The sequence below is a fragment of the Brachycentrus maculatus genome, unplaced genomic scaffold (assembly GCF_059751285.1).
Source record: "Brachycentrus maculatus isolate JH-2025_06_01 unplaced genomic scaffold, ASM5975128v1 h1tg000115l, whole genome shotgun sequence".
In the NCBI taxonomy this organism is placed as follows: domain Eukaryota; kingdom Metazoa; phylum Arthropoda; class Insecta; order Trichoptera; family Brachycentridae; genus Brachycentrus; species Brachycentrus maculatus.
The window spans coordinates 2,514,288-2,533,587 of record NW_028280868.1 but is presented as its reverse complement, the minus strand read 5'-3'; the positions used below and the strand labels follow the sequence as shown (position 1 = coordinate 2,533,587).

General features: G+C 32.4%; 1 protein-coding gene across 1 annotated transcript in view; it reads left to right on the top strand.

The window, feature by feature from the left end:
* Positions 1-19,300, top strand: part of LOC148309953 (uncharacterized) — a 72,926-nt gene that overhangs the window by 24,805 nt on the left and 28,821 nt on the right. The window contains exon 2 of the mRNA XM_088259290.1: positions 10,553-10,649. The gene's annotated coding sequence lies outside the window, so the exon portion shown is untranslated. The remainder of the gene's footprint in view (positions 1-10,552; positions 10,650-19,300) is intronic.

The window sequence follows — 19,300 nt, the reverse complement described above, 5'->3', positions numbered from 1 at the left end:
TGTCCTGACGAAGAGACGGGTACGTCTCGAAACTGGTAGACACAAAAATCTCGGTTAGTGGTTATATACTAATATTATTAACATTTTTGAAAAAAAAATAAGTAAAAATTACATTTGACTTTTTGTCGGTTACATCCGTTAAGTTCGTTAAATAGAGGTCCGTTATATCGAGGTTTTACCGTATTTTCTTAATTTGAATTCGAAATTAGAATTCACAGAGCACGAATGATATACGGAGCCCTTTTCTGGTGGAAATTCAACCCCTAGTGGGTGATTTGTAACACGTCTACTAGTGACGTACGGATAGTGCACTAGAGAACTGAGAGAGTACCTACGAGTCAGAGGAAGGGACCGGTCAAAAATCTCCGGTAATAATTTACGAAGGGGAAAACAAGTCATGTTGAATGTTGGATCGGTTGTACTATTTTGCAGAGTTCGATAATAATAATACCCACGTACTCGCGTGTTCTTCAATAATAAATAAGTGAGCTTGTGCTCACCTTTCACCCCGTCTGCGTTGCAATGAAATCGACAAACTCTACGCGAACACTGCGATATCAATGAATAAACGTATCTAGTATTTTTTTAAGAATGTTTTTTTGATGTTACTTTGTAGCACATTTTATAAACCTTATAAAATAAACTTATTTTTTATCCACTTTTGTTTTTGGTACTTTTTTTCTAACCAGTTTCGACAAGTACCTACCTTGGCACGTTTTATAAACCTTATAAAACAAACTTTGTTTTCAAACCATTTTTATGTTTGGTCCTTTTTTCCAACTGGTTTCGACAACTACCTTGGCACATTTTATTAACCTTATAAAATAAATATTGTTTTTAACCACAAGTATTTTTGGTACTTTATTCCAACCGGTTTCGACAAGTATTTTAAGGGCTTGGCAGTCTATATTTGTATCCATTTCTGTAGTACATATCTATCCCTGAAGTTTGGCATAATCAAGTTTATCAAATACTTGAAAATGGTTAGGTCGGGAGTCGGAATAATCGGCGGGTATGTATGAGAAGATGCAGGAATGTAGAGAGGCGAAGATTGTTTGGAAAGACAGAGTGGTGTGGCGTCTATTCTGTATTCTACACTCTGCCTACCCCTGTGGAAAGCGGCGTGGTGGTTAATTGTTTTATATGACAGTAGACAAATGCGGCTGGAGGCGTTCAAGATGTGGTGCTACAGGCGCATGGTGGGGATTCATTGGTTGCAACATGTAGGGAACAACGAGGTTTTTAGCAGGGCTGGGGAGTCTAGATGCTTACTAAATGGTCATACAACAGCGAATAAAATGATAGGCCATACTATAAGACATTCAGGCCTACTTCTTACGATTGCGGAAGGCATGTACGAAGGCACAAATTATAGAGGACGACCCGCTTAATACGTTCACTGCCTTTTAAAAAATAGTGATTTCTTTAAAAAATGCGAGATTTTTTTCTTGTTTCCAGTAGTAATAAGTGTCTTTATTATGTCTTTATTACAGATAAAATTATTTTTTAGTAAAAAAAATTGTGGTATTTTTGCTCATTTATACCTATCACACGGATCCGTGTATCCAGCTCTCGCCAGCAGTGCACGCAATAAACTGACGCGTTTGGATGTTGATGTGCGCGATGACGGATCCGTGTAGTAGGCACCATGCGCTAGATGCATGATACACGGATCCGTGTAGTAGCCATGCAAAGTGTTAACCTGTATGGACCAAATTATCTCCGACATGCGTTGTAGCGGATACGCTGAGTTGAAGAGACGGGTGGAGACTGACCATGAATGAAGCAAACCAATCACAAAGATTGTTACCCACGAAGAAGGCAAATAACGTTTGGTGTGAAAGCTCGCTTGCATATCTCTACGGTAAAGAGACTTATGTATATCGTTATGAGGAGCCTTTGCTAACCATTGGCACCTGTACTAAGACCTTGTGACGGAGTATTGTCGCTCCACAAAGGCTTGAAGAGTGGCCACTCGAGTGAGACAAAGACGAGCAGCGTTCGTTAAGCCGAAATCGAAATAAAGGCAAGCTTCGCTTTACACGTATAAGGGAGTGAGATTCAGCATTCAGCTTATCCTTATGTACCACATTACACGAATATCGCTTTGAATTGTGCATTTTTTAAATTGTGTAATTTTGTTCTAGGCTGATGTGTATGTAAAATACATGACGCTTCGGCGACCATACTGCATAATTACTTATAACTGATGTAATAGTTCTCCGACAATGTAAATCACCAATCCGACGAATGAATTAACAGTACAAAAAGTACATGTGAATCAGTCTACAACAAACATTGATGTATTAGGATTCTTAAAACCGAAGTTTATATATTTTGATGAAGAAAAATATACAAATTCACATTTTTGACATTGATAAGTGAGAACATGGAAGTCTTGATATTAACGGGTTTACGACCCGTCATAGGCTGGTTAAGTGATCTCTTTTTACACGTGTAATATTCATCATTCTACCCATGACTGACAACCACACTACTCAAATTTTAGGAACTCATATATACATTTATTTATAAATACATGGTATTTGGTGAATGTTTATAAAGTGATCACTTAACCAGCCTATGAAAGGTCATAAGCCCTGTAAATACCCAGACTTCCATATTCTCGTTTATCTATGTTGAGATGTCTAAAATATAAATGTTAATGTATGTACATAAATGATTTCTTTAGCGAAACGGGTCAATCCGTTTAAAGCATTTCTATAAATAAAAAATCAATTTTGAAATAATGTACACACATATTTCAATTCGATACTATTTTCAGATAAAGGCCTAAGTGCCTTGTGTTTAAAAATAGGAATTCAGTTGTTCGCAAATTGGGGGTCGAACCCAGAACCTCTGACTCGGAATCCGCGACAATACCCACAGGACCACATGATTTCTCTCTCTTTACCAATTACAATATTATATGTAGAAGTACCCATTGCCGCTTAACAATAGCCGCCGTTATTAGCCTTTCGGGGCTGTTTTATCAGATAAGGGTTAATTTTCCATACCCTATAAGTGGTTACATAACCTGGAAACAGAGCCTTTTCTATCCACTGGGGACCTATCTCAAATAAATAGCAAAACAAAAAGGCGTTATGTAAAATCTATATCGTAGTTCTTAATAAAAATATCACTTTTGAACGAACAAAGGTTTTTTTAGATGGGAGTTGCATGTATTATTTACCTTGCATAATTGAAAATTAAACACTTGTATTTAACTACATATTCAGTTTTATTTTATTACAAACGACTTGTTTCGAAATCTTCAGTTGTTTTCGAATTTATTCGTATGTAATGAAATTATACTCAATAATTGGTTATATACCAGTTTTTAATTTTTAAAATAATCAATCTGTATAAGCGCCCTTGAGGTAGTTTGTTACGAAAAAGCGCGCTTTATAAATCATCCAAGACTATTATTATTATTATGTCATTTCATACAGTTAATGCCGAGTCAATAAATAATAATTTGCTTTTTATGTACAAGGTTTATATTACTTATAGTTAAACAAAAATAAAAATTAATTATTTTAATATGTGTTGGTAAAAAGAGGGAACTTCTCAGAATCTATTAATTATTCCATTTTATTTTTTTAAACTAAAATAAAAAATAAAATACATTTTTAAATTATTCATTCATTACCATACCAAAAACATTAAATAAAAAGCATTTAAAAAAACTGAAATATCCTTTTTTCTTAAAACACTCATGAATCCGAACGACTTCCAAATCCAACTATTCATTGCACGATTTACGTTCGGATTAGGAGTTGGCACTGTATACTAAAAATAAAATGAAGCGAAATTTAAGATATCGTAGGAGTATAGGAGAAAGTGACTAACTAACAAATCGTAAAATGTTCAGAAGGGCCATTTAAGTCACTTTTGCTTGGCAAGAATATAAACATCAATGCAGTTAATCATTTTTAATAAGTCAACATATTATACTTCCATGTTTAAAATCCTTGGGATTTTTCAGGGCAATATTAAGCTAGTAAGATATCAAAATAGTCAATGATCACGTGTTTGTAAAAAATGCACTTGGTCACCTTCTCTTGTATGACTACGATATATGCATACAAACTCACACAAACACAAACATATATATATACATGTATATATATATATATATATATATATATATATATATATATATATATATATATATATATATATATATATATATATATATATATATATATATATATATATATATATATATATATATATATATATATATATATATATATATATATATATATATATATATATATATATATATATATATATATATATATATATATATATATATATATATATATACACATATATATATACATATATATATATAAATATATATATATATATATATATATATATATATATATATATATATATATTATATATATATATATATATATATATATATATATATATATATATATATATATATATATATATATATATATATATATATATATATATATATATATATATATATATATATATATATATATATATATATTTATATATATATACGCTGGGCTACCGTTCTGGAGGATCCGGGTTCGATTCCCAGGGGGGGTAAAATAAATATGAGTGATTTTTTCACTGTAATATTTATTCAATATTACCCTGGACTGGTACCTGAAGCGGAGGGCTGATCACCTTTCCTTCATGTGTAAACGATCAAGATAACACTGCGTTTATATGACGCAGTGCCCTATGCACCATTGGGGTGCGGATAAGGGTTTTATTATTATATATATATGCATACATGGTCATTTTATTGGGTTCCACAAGGTTCTAGGTTAATATATTAAACTATTATGGGTTTAATTCCAACTTGCCCAACAAATTAAATGCGAAACATGATTTATTATCTAGAGCAGGAAAAGCATTAACAAAAATGTCAATGGCAGGCGGTGATGGTAGGACGAGATACTGACGTCATTTTTCATTGCATTATTACTTCAATGAATTGTGATTAAAAATACAAAATGATATAGGTTTGAAACAAACAGATTTTCATACTAAAATTAAACAAAAGCACATTTAAAATGTCAATCTAGAGATTAATAGTTACATTTTGACACCTTTAACCCATGTAAATCCGATTGAAGGAAACCTAACTATTTTAAAACGAGTTTTCTGTATAAAAAGTGGATAACTCCACTCTATTTTTTAAATTATACTATTTTTTGTTATTGTTGTTATTTAATATGGATACAAAAGTTTTTTAAAGACATTTCTACTTAAACAATTTTTAAATAAATAACGCAGTTTTCTCCAATAAAGAGACTAAACTCTTGTGCTTGCTCTTATTCTTTTCAACATATTCATAATTTCTTAAACAACAATATATGCTGTATAAGTGTAGGCGGGATTTCTTTTACATATTTTCTTTGAATTGACTCTTACAATAATTCAAACATTTATTCAATAATTCAATCAAGTTCCTTTATTGATTCGGACCTCACATTGCGATAATATCTATTATTTCAATTTTACTTAGTGTTTCGAAGCTATTAGTTTTTACCCTCAGTATCGAAATACGTGTTGCGTGATTTTATAAATTTTTGGTGTGTCTATTTGATTAAGAGCTGTAATATTATATAGTTATACTTATTTACATAGCAGTTTTTATCGATAACTTTTAAGTGGAAACGTGTCATTGCATTTTTTATTTATTATATTTTGTATTTTTTGTAAATATTCTCTTGGTTTTCCAAAAAAAAAAATAACGAAAAAATTTACAACACGCGTGGCTTCCCGCCTTTGCATTTGATGCCTTTGCATATTTGAGAATATACCCGCAACGATGAATATGGGGATTTTTTTTTCATATAAGTATTTTTATTTCTTCAAATAGACTCCCATTCTTTTTTCTTGATCATTAGCATTGAATAGCTTCCATTCGGCATTGCCGTCCGGGAAGATCCGAGTATTTCCCGTTTTATCCTGTTTAGTGCACTGAAGGGAAGAATCTCCCCCCGCGAACCCGCTGCCAGGCGCCATCGACCGTGCCATTTCATTGGGATTTTTCTCACATTTTCCTTATCAAAGTAACGCTGGTCTGACAGCCCGAGCGCTTTGGGCTGAGCGTATATCGAGACTGCTTATAACCAGATAAAGGCGTTGTGTATACAGCATGCTTGATGAAAGTGACAAATTTAGTTGCGGACATAATTGCGTAACTTCTTTATTATCTTCACCCGGCAAGTTGGAAACTAAATTATTCCCAATTGAGCACACATCTTGAAATCTCATCTTGAAAAAAACAAATTGAATTATCTAGTTTGTTATATTCCGAATATTATATAAATCGAAATATATTTTTTTTTAAACTTCCACTCTTATTTCAACATATGTAGAGAAGTATGAAATGATTACCAAATGATGATACCCCAAAACATATTTGGTGTTCTCGAAAAAAAAAGAAATTGTATTATCTAATTTGTAGCATTCGAAATATATTAATCAAAGTATTATTTATATGGAAAATTGCTTCCACCCTTACTTCAACGTATAAATAGATAAATTATTGTACTGTTTTCAATGTTAAATAAAGTATTATTTGTAGGATAATTGATTTATTGTAAAATTGTGTAAAGCTGCAATAGAAAAATATCAAAAAGTTTGGCCAAAAGTGTGCAGCGAAAAACCAAAATAATTTATAAGGCCAAATCTCTGTTTCTCTCATACTTATATATGAATTTATGGTAAATGTATGTACATAATGTTATTTGGAAAACACCGTTTTCATTTCTTTATCTGTCATTCGTAAGCCCTACTTTACAATTTAATATTACCCCTCGACCCTGACACGCTTCCGAGTCTGCCTCTCGCTTCCTGTTCCCGTATTGTTGATAGTGTATTTTATTTTATTTGGAATTTTACAGAACAGTTATTTAAATACATTTTTACTAACGAGTAATAAAAAACAGGTATTTGTACCATTCCAGTTAAAAATTTCACATTTGTAATTTAATATAAATACCTGGAAGATGGACGGGGGGGGGGAGGGGAAAAGGGAAAGATCAAAGCTCAAATTCATTACAAATTATGTGAAAATAGGGGCACACCACGATATGAATATCGACTTGCTATGTAGGCGATCTCAGTGCTGACAATGTCGAGTAGAACAAAATTCCCATATTCATCGTTGACCAATTTTGATAAACGATATATATAGGTTGATGAACGATAAATATAGGTTGATGAACGATAAATATGGTTTGTTCTACTCGTGATAAGCGCTAAGGTGTCAGTTGTCCTGGTGATCCGACCGAAAACTTTAAAACTTGACTTGTATTTTATATTAAAAAGCCAACCCGGAAAGCTATTCCTTCAAAAATGTGTAAAATAAAATTGTCATTGGCGTGGGAATGCGTCGAGCGAGTTAATTAAACCGGTAGGTACTTTGTTTGTTTGTCGTAGCCGTTCTGGTTTGGGGTGAATTCACCCTTTTATGGACTAATTGACTCCCTCTGTGCGCATAAACATTGGTCGTATTTCAATATTCCTATGAGACGTTTCCAATTACGCGAGATAACAATTATCGTTTTACAGATTTGTCAGTTTTATTGCGAAGTAATTTATTGACGTCTGTCAAAGGTGTTTTTTTATGACATGAAAACCCACCGTATTTTAAAAAAGTATTAAATTAAAACCTAAAAATAAATCAAAATAAATATCAATGAAGACGAGCGCTATTCTATTAATTCGTGGCCTGACGCCATAAAATAAAACATACTTTATTTAGTTACATGTCTGGTTCCCCTTCAAGGTATTCACCTCCCTACTCACATGATCTTGCTACTTCTGACTTCTTCTTGCTCCTCAAACTCAAAAGTCCTTTAAAACAAAGAAGATTTTAGAAGATTTTTAAGATTAAGGCAAATGCCAAGAAAGAGCTGAAGGACATCACAAAAGAAGCATTCTAGGTCTGTTTTCAAAAATGGAAACACTATAGGGACCCATGTACCTTCTAAATGAAGTACATTTTCAAATTATTTTTTGACATCTCATCAAAGATGAAGAAGAACATGGAAGTCTGGGTATTTGCGGGGCTGACGACCGTCATAGGCTGGATTAAGTGATCACTTTACACACGTGTAACATTCACCAATTCTACCCATTGTCATAATGGTTGAATTGGTGAATTGTCATAACACTACTCAAATTCTTGAAAGTTCTATATATATATATGAACCAATTTCAAAACGTTGTTCTTGATTCACTAGAACTTGACTAGAGACATCTGTTGGTGAGATGAAAAGAAGCTATTTATTGAGCAGAAACTCTTTTATTATCATATCAAAAATAGCTCTTGTAATTGGAGATAATCCAGATTTGTGAACAAGTATTTGGACACACTCAAAATGTTGTAAAGAAGTACATTTTATTTGCATTGTTAATATTTTTGTTGTTAATATACTATATGTCAGCATTTTTATTTCATCAGCTTTAGAGGGATTCCAGGAATGTATCCAAAAGTGGAAACACCGTTGGGATAAGTGTGTGCGTCTGAGAAGTGAATACTTTGAAGGGGACCCAGACGTAACTAGTGAATAAAGTACATTTTGTTTTATGACGTCAGTCTACGCATTAATTGGACGGCCTACGTATTATGTTTATACTTTTATGTACTTGTAAAATATTCAACTTAATTATGACACTAATTAAGGCAATACAAATAAATACCTCGTATCGTTCACTTATTCTTTGCCACGATTGAAGTAGTATTTTGTGCGTTGATTTAATATTTATTGAAAGAATTTTCCACTGGAATTAATGTTTCCGGGAGATTAAATAACCAGTCTTGCGGTAAGAATCCTTTTTGATGCCCGTTTTGTCGGTTTTCAAAGAGATTTTTTTCATGTAAAAATCAAACAAAATGTTGTTATTTGTTTTTGGGATACTATCCCACTATGTGTCCATACTCAATGGCATTTAAGCCGCCATCGCAAGGGTGATGTGTTTTGAAAAAATCTAAGTTAGTAAATGTCATGTCGCTCATGTGGTGCAACGTAATGACGTATGACGTAATTACATTTTTTAAAACAAGTTACATATGTCAAAATGTGCGCAAAGACTATTTACATCGGGAAAAACATCGATATAATTGATTTTGTGGTGAAATGCTGCAAGATGGCACGAGTGTCATTATAGAATTGAGTAAAATGACGCCATTTCTGTTGCTACAACGCCAACGTTTGAATGGCATCTCCTTTAATCTTTCTAAATGTGTCATTACGCCATTGTTCACCGAATGAGTGGTATGCCAAATATCATTATTAATCTCACTTATATCAATAAATAACAGCATCATCTTCTTCCAGGCTCCATGTCAACTGTTGGGGTCAGTTCATCTCGTTCTCAGGTTGTAGGTAGGTCCTTCTGTTATAGGCAACGTCACCTAGGCCATGCCTTCGTATCATGTTTTCTTTCTGCAGCATCCAAGAGTTTTTTGGTCTTCTTCTAGATGTTCTTCGAGGAAGATCCACGGCGATCACAATAAGATCGATACATCATTTTGCTGCACATTCATCTGAGAGAACGCATTTCGACTGCATTCAATCTACTTTCATCCTTCTTTTGTCGACTCCATGCTTCACTTCCATACAATGTGTTTGGAATTGGGACTCCTCAATAAGAAAGTAGGAAGTCGGAGTGATAGTCGACGTCGTCATAGGACCTGACGACATAGGACCTGACGTCGACTATAGCTTGAGTAGCACATGACACGCACAGAAGAAGAGAACAACGTTTATTATTTATCACTCTCCTTATCATTCATAGTTCACTTTGTGTAATACCACTTTTAAAAACACTACTTCGTGACTACCGGTTTTAGAATAATCATTCCATCATCAGGTCAAATGTAGATTTAAATGAAATTGTTACGGTCTGACATTTAAACAAAAATAAAATTTTAAATGAGAGAATGAAGACAAACGAATCACAATGGGAATATTTTTTAAAGTTTACTTGTAGTTATTTTGATCGGTTATTTATGATGGGTAAGTCTTTAATAATTGCTTTGTTATATCGCTCACTCAAGAACGTCATAAATCAATAAACTAGGTTTTTCAGGAGAACGTTTTTATAGTTTAAAATATAATACAATGTTTAAAAATAAATATCAAGCCATTTATAGAACATTTTGCTGTGCAGCAGATATTTTTAGGTAAAATCTGAAGGTTTTTTCTCCATTTGAAAAATATTTAGGATATTCAAAAAAATACTAAGGCTAAATACTTAAGAACAACACTTTCTGCCCTGTAGCGGGTAAATATTAAGTTAAAAATATGCCGCTTTTGCTGGGATATAGAACATTTTCTGGGCATTCCGAAAACACGCAAAACTGAAAATTTACGATTTTTGATTTATGACGTTCTTGAAAGGGGTGAGCGATATTACCATACCACAAAGTTAAAAATGCTTTTAATGTACTCGTACAAAAAAACATTATTATTTGTTAGACTACAGTGAACCAAGAGGTATTGCCAATTTCTGAAGCTCGATTTGTACTTTGCAGGTTGTGTTCATCCCTCTGTGTGAAGAGGGCGATGCCAGCTGCTCGCCGGGGGGAGGGGTGCGGCTGGGGGAGCGCTAGCTTGACGCACGACAAACAGGTGAACCAAACGTACAAAACGTTAACGTACTTTAGGTTGTAATAAAGACAAAATCAACTGCAAGCAACGTTAGCTCACTGTAAAGAGTTCTAATAGAAAGTGAGTTTAACTAAAAAAAAGGAATGTAAGTGGAAAAGGGAGCAGAGGAAGACCGAGAAAAACATGGCACGATCAGGTATGCTAAATATTTGAAAGTGGTCAGGTTAGGAGTCGTAATAATCGGCGGGTATGTATGAGGAGATGCATGAACGTGGAAGAGGCGAAGAATGTTTGCTAAGACAGAGTGGTGTGGCGTTCTATTCTCTCTGCCTACCCCTGCGGGGAAGCGGCGTGATGGTTAGTTAGTTAGTTTTTTTTTAGTTTAACTAATAAATACCTACACAAGTAAACGATTTATTTAAAAGTCCGTCATTGACCACCCTACCTTCGGGTTATTTTCAGGCAATTTTTTTTATAAACTAGCAAAATAATCACAACGTTTGTTGTCACAAGGTATTGTCAGGTTTAAAACCTGACAAAAAATTATCAGCGTATCCGGTAGGCATTAAATATTTTTGGAACAGATATCTTTTCTCGTGCGCGTAGGTCATACGGGTAAGCGCGGAATGGTGAAGAAAAACCGAGCGTATCACGTACGTTCGTATGTGTAGGGTGGTTAAATGCGTTTCCAATCACTCATCATCCCTGATCCCTTTTGACTGTGACTGCTAATCAACACAAAAAAAGCCACTTGTGATCTACCCAGGCTCTTTTACCTAGCGGCCAAAATATTTTGAATTTTGTTAATAAGATAGTGTTTAGCATAAATCAGTCTTGAAAAAGAAGCGGTTAGCTTCGAAACCAGTAGACATTATAATTAAGTTATAATAAAATATTTATAGTGATTTTAAAACCAAGTTATATTTTAATTATAAAATAGAAAATCACAAAATTATTGCTTCAAATATAAATCATTGAAAGAAAACCATTTCATTATATATATATAAATATATATATATATATATATATATATATATATATATATATATATATATATATATATATATATATATATATATATATATATATATATATATTTATATATATATATATATATACGTAAATATATATATATTTTTTTTTTGACATCTCATCAAAGATGAAGAAGAATATGGAAGTCTGGGCATTTACGCGGCTGACACCGTCATAGGCTGGTTTAAGTTATCACTTTACACACGTGTAACATTCACCAATTCTACCCATTATTGATAACCACACTACTCAAATTCTTGGAAGTTCTATATATATGAACCAATTTAGAAATCTTGTTCTTGAATCACTAGAACTTCACTAGAGACATCTATTGGTGAGATGTAAAGGAGCTTTTTACTAAGCAGAAACTCTTTTATTAGTATGTGAGGTCCGAATCCTGGATTATAATCACACACATGAGAAACGCCAGAAAATACCATTTTCATTTTGATTATATAAGCTTATAATTTGACCAGATAAAAATAAAAATAAAAATAACATGAAAATAACTCCTGTAATTGGCGATAATCCAGATTTTGCGAACAAGTATTTGGACACACTCAAAATGTTGTAAATTTCATTTTATTGTTACCGAAAAGCTTTACCTTCATTTAAATCACATGATGTTTTCTTGGGAAATGTGTCGATAGTGGAGCGGTTTATTTTCCGCGGGCATAAATAATTTTCTATTGAAACCCTTTGAAGTGAAAGCAATCTGTTATGTAGTTCCATGGCGGTGGATTTAAATGATTGTTAAGGATGATTAATGGTACTGAATAAGAAATTATATTAAATGGAGAATTCTCGAGTCTCGGGGGTTGAAAATACCCAAACGGCGTTTATATATTTATTGGAATGTTTACGGTGCGTTTTGTAGCTCCACACAAGTACCTTTGTAATAAGATACAGTTGAAATAATTGCCTTTTTAGGTGTATTTGTAACTTTTATCAATTGATATTAATTTTGGCCTGAAATCAGAATAAAGATGCTATAATTTAATTTTAAAATGTAGACACAATATTGTATACGTACTTGGTCTGTTTAATTAATACGAAAACTGACGTCACAAAACAAAATGTATTTTTTTATTTAAGTTTTACTCGGTAGATTCTACTTTTTCTTAAAATCTGTAGACAATAGTGACACGTGTTTCGATACAATCCGCATTATTTTTAAATATGTAAAGGTGAATCTCAATTTTAAAATTGTGTCCTTGGGTCGTTGAAGGATGAAGAGAGGGAGAGCTGTTTCTTATTTTCATTTATTTATTTATCAGTGGGAACATAGACAATAGGGGTAGTCGTTGTCATATTTTCAATGATGGGTTTATTATTTTTTTATGTTTCTATGGTTTAAAATGTTGCAGTTAAATAAAACATGAATTTCTTGGATCTTAATATAGAAATAATCCATAGACAAATCATCTGATATAATGTATATACTGAAAACCCACACATAATTACCTCTTGTTCAACCCATCCCCCAAGTCATAAAATAGCTAGTTTGAAATCCATGTTTCATAGAGCGCTAAAAATTCCATTAAATAAGACTAAATTTAACCGAGAAATTATAACAATCAAACAAATTGTCAAGCTCAAAAAGATTTCAAGAAATTCATTACATCAGGGAATTCATTATATTATATTAACGTTTATTACCTCGGAATTGCCCTGTATTATTGTTATCATAATTAGTTTTAGCATTAATGATATTTAGGTAAATACATTGATGGCATTGGCGTTACAATTCTCAGTGCTATTAAAACTATATGATAAAACGTTTCATTATATATCGCGTATTATCATGATTGATGATGATAGAAGCACATCTGCACGATCGTGAATACTTGATAATCAAATTGACAAATAAAAGAGATTTTTTTCCCCATATACGAATCCACGACTTTTGACGCTTGATTATTTTTAAATAAAGTAAACGATCACTTACTAGTTCTGTAATATAGAAAAGTTATCAAATATATATTAAGTATCGAAAAACAGATAAAAGATAAACATTCCTCAAACCGAAATACGTATTTTCATGCGTCTAAACCCGGGGGAAACAATACGACACATGGTATAAAGTATAAACAACATCCCCCGCCACGAATCCCTAACTTTAACCAAGATGGGATATCTCGGGCTAAACTTCCAGATCTGGAAACTAAATTGTATACTTTGTATCAAAGAAGTTGGATTTTATTTACCACGCATAAATCTTACAAACTACAGGTTGGGGCGAGAGCGATTTTGAAGCGACTAAAAAAGTCATTTTTACAATTTATTGCTACCGCATTTTTTAGACAAGTTGCCTAAATTTAATGAAAGATAATTTACAGGGCTTACGACCGTCATAGGCTGGTTTAAGTGATCACTTGAGAAGAGTGTGGTTGTCATTCTAGGGTAGATCGGTTACACGTGTGTAAATTGATCTCTTAAACCATGCCTATGACGGTCGTAAGCCCTGTAAATGCCAAGACTTCCACGTTATTATTCATCTATGCCGAGATGTAATTAATAACGGCTTATTTTAGATAATCCAGATTTGTGAACAAGTATTTGGACACACTCGAAATGTTGTAAATATATTAGCTGATCAAATTATAATTACTATTAAATAAATTGAATGTGATGTTTTCAAGCGTTCCTCAAATATGTGAATATAATCCAGGATTCGGACCTCACATACAAATGAAAGCTCAGCTTAATAAAAAATTTTCCTCATCCCACCATAAATGTCTCCAGTGAGCTCTTGCACACTCTTGCATGTTTAGAGTTTGATATCTAGATGTTTCAAGAATTTGATTAGTGTGGTTTTCAATCATGGGTAGAATCGGTGAATGTTACGTGTGTAAAAAGATAATTTCATTTGAACGCTGCTCAAACCGGGTCATGAAATACTTATTTGCTTGTAATTCGACATGTGACTGATGGGTCTCTGTTTTTTTAGATGATATTCTTTGCATTTTCGGGGTATATATTAAATTCCAGCTTAAGTTGTTAATGTCGAATATTTTGAACTGTCAAGAGTATTAGGAGCTAGAAATACGCAATATACAATTAAATTTTTGCACCGATTTGCGTTATAAGATTTAAATGATCTTTAAATGCCGTTATTGAATTCGGTGTTTAATTAAATCTCCCATGTCTACTTTTAATTATATTTAAGAGTTTTAGAGTTTTAGTTTCAATTGACTGTCCATAATATCATCTTCCTGAGTTTCACTATTAATATTATATCAGACACTGGATTATTCACCCCACCTATGAGATGTCAATTTATAGAAGTAAGCTAAATGTAAATACTTCACCAAGTTCTTAATTGGTGACGCCATATACCATAGACTATACGCCATACTTACAAAAGTATCGAAAATCGTACCTACCCATACGTGGAAGGTTTTGAGACCATTGCATATACATATACAATATACAGGTTTCAAGAAGTCAATGATAAGTTTTAATCCATTTTAATTTCCAGATTTACATTTCCCCACCTTAATAGACATCTTCATTTTAAATATATAATACTTTGTCCAGTGGTGCAACAATTTTTTTTTTTTTTTTTTTAAATTATTTTTCATAAAATAAATATGTTATTTGCATATTTTTTATTGATTAGACATTAACTTTGTGGAATGATAAGTATTTTTTTTAAATTAAACACTTGAATATACCACTTAATGAGTTTTATTTATTTATACGACTAGTTTCGAAAACATCCAGATGTTTTCATCTTCTGATGAAAATTCAAAACTGAACATAAATTAATATAAATGTTTTTAATTTTTAACAGAAGATGAAAACATATGTAAGTTTTCGAAACTAGTAGTATATAAGAATAAAACTCGTTAAGTGGTATATTCAGGTGTTTAATTTTTTTAAATAATGTTATATGCACGCGTAGATCAAAAACATAGTAGGTACATAAATGGATTTATTTGTTTCCTTATAAAATTGCAACCAACAAATGTTACGACCAACGAGCTTTCTTGTTACGTATGAAACGACACCGACGAAGGATACATTTTTTACATGCGTAAAACGTAAAATTACTTGGCGTACCCTTACTCATTTATACGTGATGTGACTTAAGGCATCTCTGGTAGTACTACGTTCATATAAATGTATATACATGTATGTACAATAATAAAATCCATTCCTGATTGAGGTACTTTGATTTGAGGTTATTTGAAGGAAAGAAAACCTTTTTTTTTCAATCATTCGCGTTATCATGACATAATTTTTATTTGCGATTACTGTCTGAACTTTATAAAAATAAATATTAAGCATTGTTTTTTCTCCAAACTCAACATTTATACCTGTAGGTGCGCGGTTAATAATCGTAAATATAAAACGATTTATTTATTTATTTTATTTCATTTTAGAGGAAAACTTGGCATGGTCAAGTTTGTAAAATACATATTTGGAAGTGGTCAGGTCAGGAGTCGAATCAGCGGGTATGTGTGAGGAGATGCATGAATGTGAAAGAAACAAACAATGTTTGCAAAGACATAGTGGTGTGAAGTTCTGTTCTCTTAGAACAGAACTTCGCACCACTATGTCTTAGTACACTTAGACAATTAGGATTTAGTTTTTGGTAAGGGAATGTAATTAATTATGAGTATTTTAATGTTTTTAATGTTTTATAATTTATTAAACCATAATGATGACAAGGTTCTTGTCGAAACCGGTAGGTTAAAGTGTACTTATAATAAAAAAGTGGTTAAAACAAAATTGTTTAATTTTATAAAGTTCAAAAAATGTGCCACAAAGTATCTGCGAAAAACATTTAAGAAAATCTGTTCTCTTTGCCTACCTCTGCGGGAAAGCAGCAGTAAATTGGTTACGGTGAAGTTTGTTAGAGAAATGTAATTTGATTTGATATTAGATCGCATCCAAATAATAATGAGAGAAAAAAATGATAAAACACATTTTTTGTATTATAGTGACACCTATCCTCAACACAGCAAAGCTAACATGAAAAAAAAGCATTTTTTTATACAAAATTGAATTAAACTAAAACTTACAAAAATGTGCATACCGCCGCAACTTAAGGTTTCTCAAACGCACCGTTACTGATATCTTAAGAATCCCATTATGGTAGCTCCTTGCATAATTAATTAGTAATTATTCAAAAATAATTGCATCGTTATTTAGTAATCGAATTACAGGTATCTATTACAAAATGATGAATCGTCATAATAACGGAGAGCGCTTTTATAAAAAAATGAAAAAGCTCTCGAATGTACGGAGCGGGTAAACGGCATGAGCTTTCGCCGCCATGTCGAAATGGAACGGGCAAAACTGCTGACGAAACAGATATTCCATAACCCTGGACGGGGGTTTTAAATTTGAAATCTACCATGATACTTTGAAAATGTACGTATATACTTTAATATGCACGTTTAAATATTACATCCGATGTTAAAAATATATGATACGTTAAAAATTAGATAATGAATGACCGGATACGCAAACTATTACTGAATCTTTGATATTTCTTATTTATGTTTAATGTACATTTTGTATTATTTAACTCTGCAAAATATTACTACGCTTAAAATGTTGTCTAAAATATTTATTAAATTTACCCTGTACCGGTACCTGAAGCGCAGAACTGGTCATCTTGACTTCATGTAATTGATGATCAAGACTCCCCAAGCGGTGATATAGTGGCCTATGCACCATTTGGTGCGCATAAGGATTACACTATTTAGTACTTAAAAATAATTCTAAGTAATGTAAGCTATCAAGGAATCGATCACAATAGAATAAAGACTACGATACGCATTATGTGTATACTACTAAGTATTAAAATAATACTAAGTAATAAAACCTATCAAGGAATCGATCATAATATAATAAAGACTATGATACGCATTATGTGTATATTACTGAGAACTAAAAATAATACTAAGTAATGTAAGCCATCAAGGAATCGATCACAATAGAATAAAGACTATGATACGCATTATGTGTATATTACTGAGAACTAAAAATAATACTAAGTAATGTAAGCTATCGAGAAATCGGTCACAATAGAATAAAGACTATGATACGCGTTATGTGTATATCAAGTGTGATACAGGATCGATAATGTTTATATATATTATTACACAACCCTCGATTACTATATCCCACTCGGTCATACACGTACGTTTGCGATCGTATATTGCGGAGAGACGGAGTTACGTATTAATAAACAAACTTTCCCTCAAATACGTGGGGTTGATTAAACTTATCCGTGTGCTTTATGGTCCTGTGGCCGTCGTAAAACGTATTCTTTATAGTCAACTCAACCAGCCAAATGAGTTTTGTACATGTTAATCTTTAATAGTAAGAATACAACATAGAAAAAAAATATATTAATGGCCTACAAAATTTAACTTAAGGATGGCATTTTTATATCTGATATCTAAATCGGCCAATCTGAAGATAATAGTTTGCTTTGTTTTTAGCCATCTGTTTTTTTTACAGAATCGTATTTTGTTTTTATATGGGATACTTGAAGTACGTAAAAAGAGGATCATTGTTTTATTTTCGCCTGTTGATGAGAACATCTGTAGTTATAAATATCATGTTTACAAAAATGATTTCGTAAAGTTGTATTATGCAAGTGTGTTATTTTTTTATACTTAAATCATCGTGTTATTCCACATTGTTAATGCCAAATCAATAAATAACTTGAAAAGAAGCGTTACGCTATTTTTTTGTACCTACGATTATTTGATTTTTAATAAAATATTAACCTTATTTCGGTGAAATTCTTCAACAATTTCGTTAATTGATCCGGCGTGAAAAGCGACATTACGACTTTAACATTAACTGTACACTTTTGCTAGAGTTTCTGATTTTTAGTTCAAATAAATCATTGATTAGCATTGAAAAGTTGAATTTTTAATACAAGGTCGAATTTTTAACAGGTTTTGTGAATTCGAATATATACTCTGTATTTCGGGTGTTATAATATATTAAAAATTCAAAATAAATGGCACAAATTAATACGAGTGATTCAATTCATGTTGTATTATTTACTGACGTAACTTTGACATAAAAATGTCAAAGTTCCTTAACATAACGTTGTCGAGCCGATATAAATTTTTACAGCCCATTCGTAGTAATTTAGCTCTCCTATATCATCTGGGTAACGTTCCAAGTATTCCCGAATCGATCCGGGAAAAGGGTCAGACGAAATCGGGAATATCTTAACGGCCACGAAAATCTCGGAACTTTTATTAGATTCGGATCTTTCCCGTGTATTGCACCCGCGCGAGGGGTGGGAGGGTGGCTAGGTGGATCTCCGTCAGGCCATGAGCGGGTAGCTACCTGTTCCAGTAGGCACATTTGTACGGGAGCAGTGCCACACACAGGTGGCGCCGGAAATCGATAATCTCAGACGTGTTTTACATAATTCGCAGATTGAGACGTCACATTTTGTACGTTTTTTTAATGATGTGCCAATAATTTTCCAATGTTGACCGATGGTTTTAAGGCCTCATTCGCAATCGCAGAATTCAGTCAGCCCCCGGAAGTACGATTATTATTATTTTTTTTTTTAATATTTATTGAAAAATATTTGTTAATTTGATTTTAACTCCTTACCTTTCAATAATCCCTTATTTTTATCCAAATCTTAC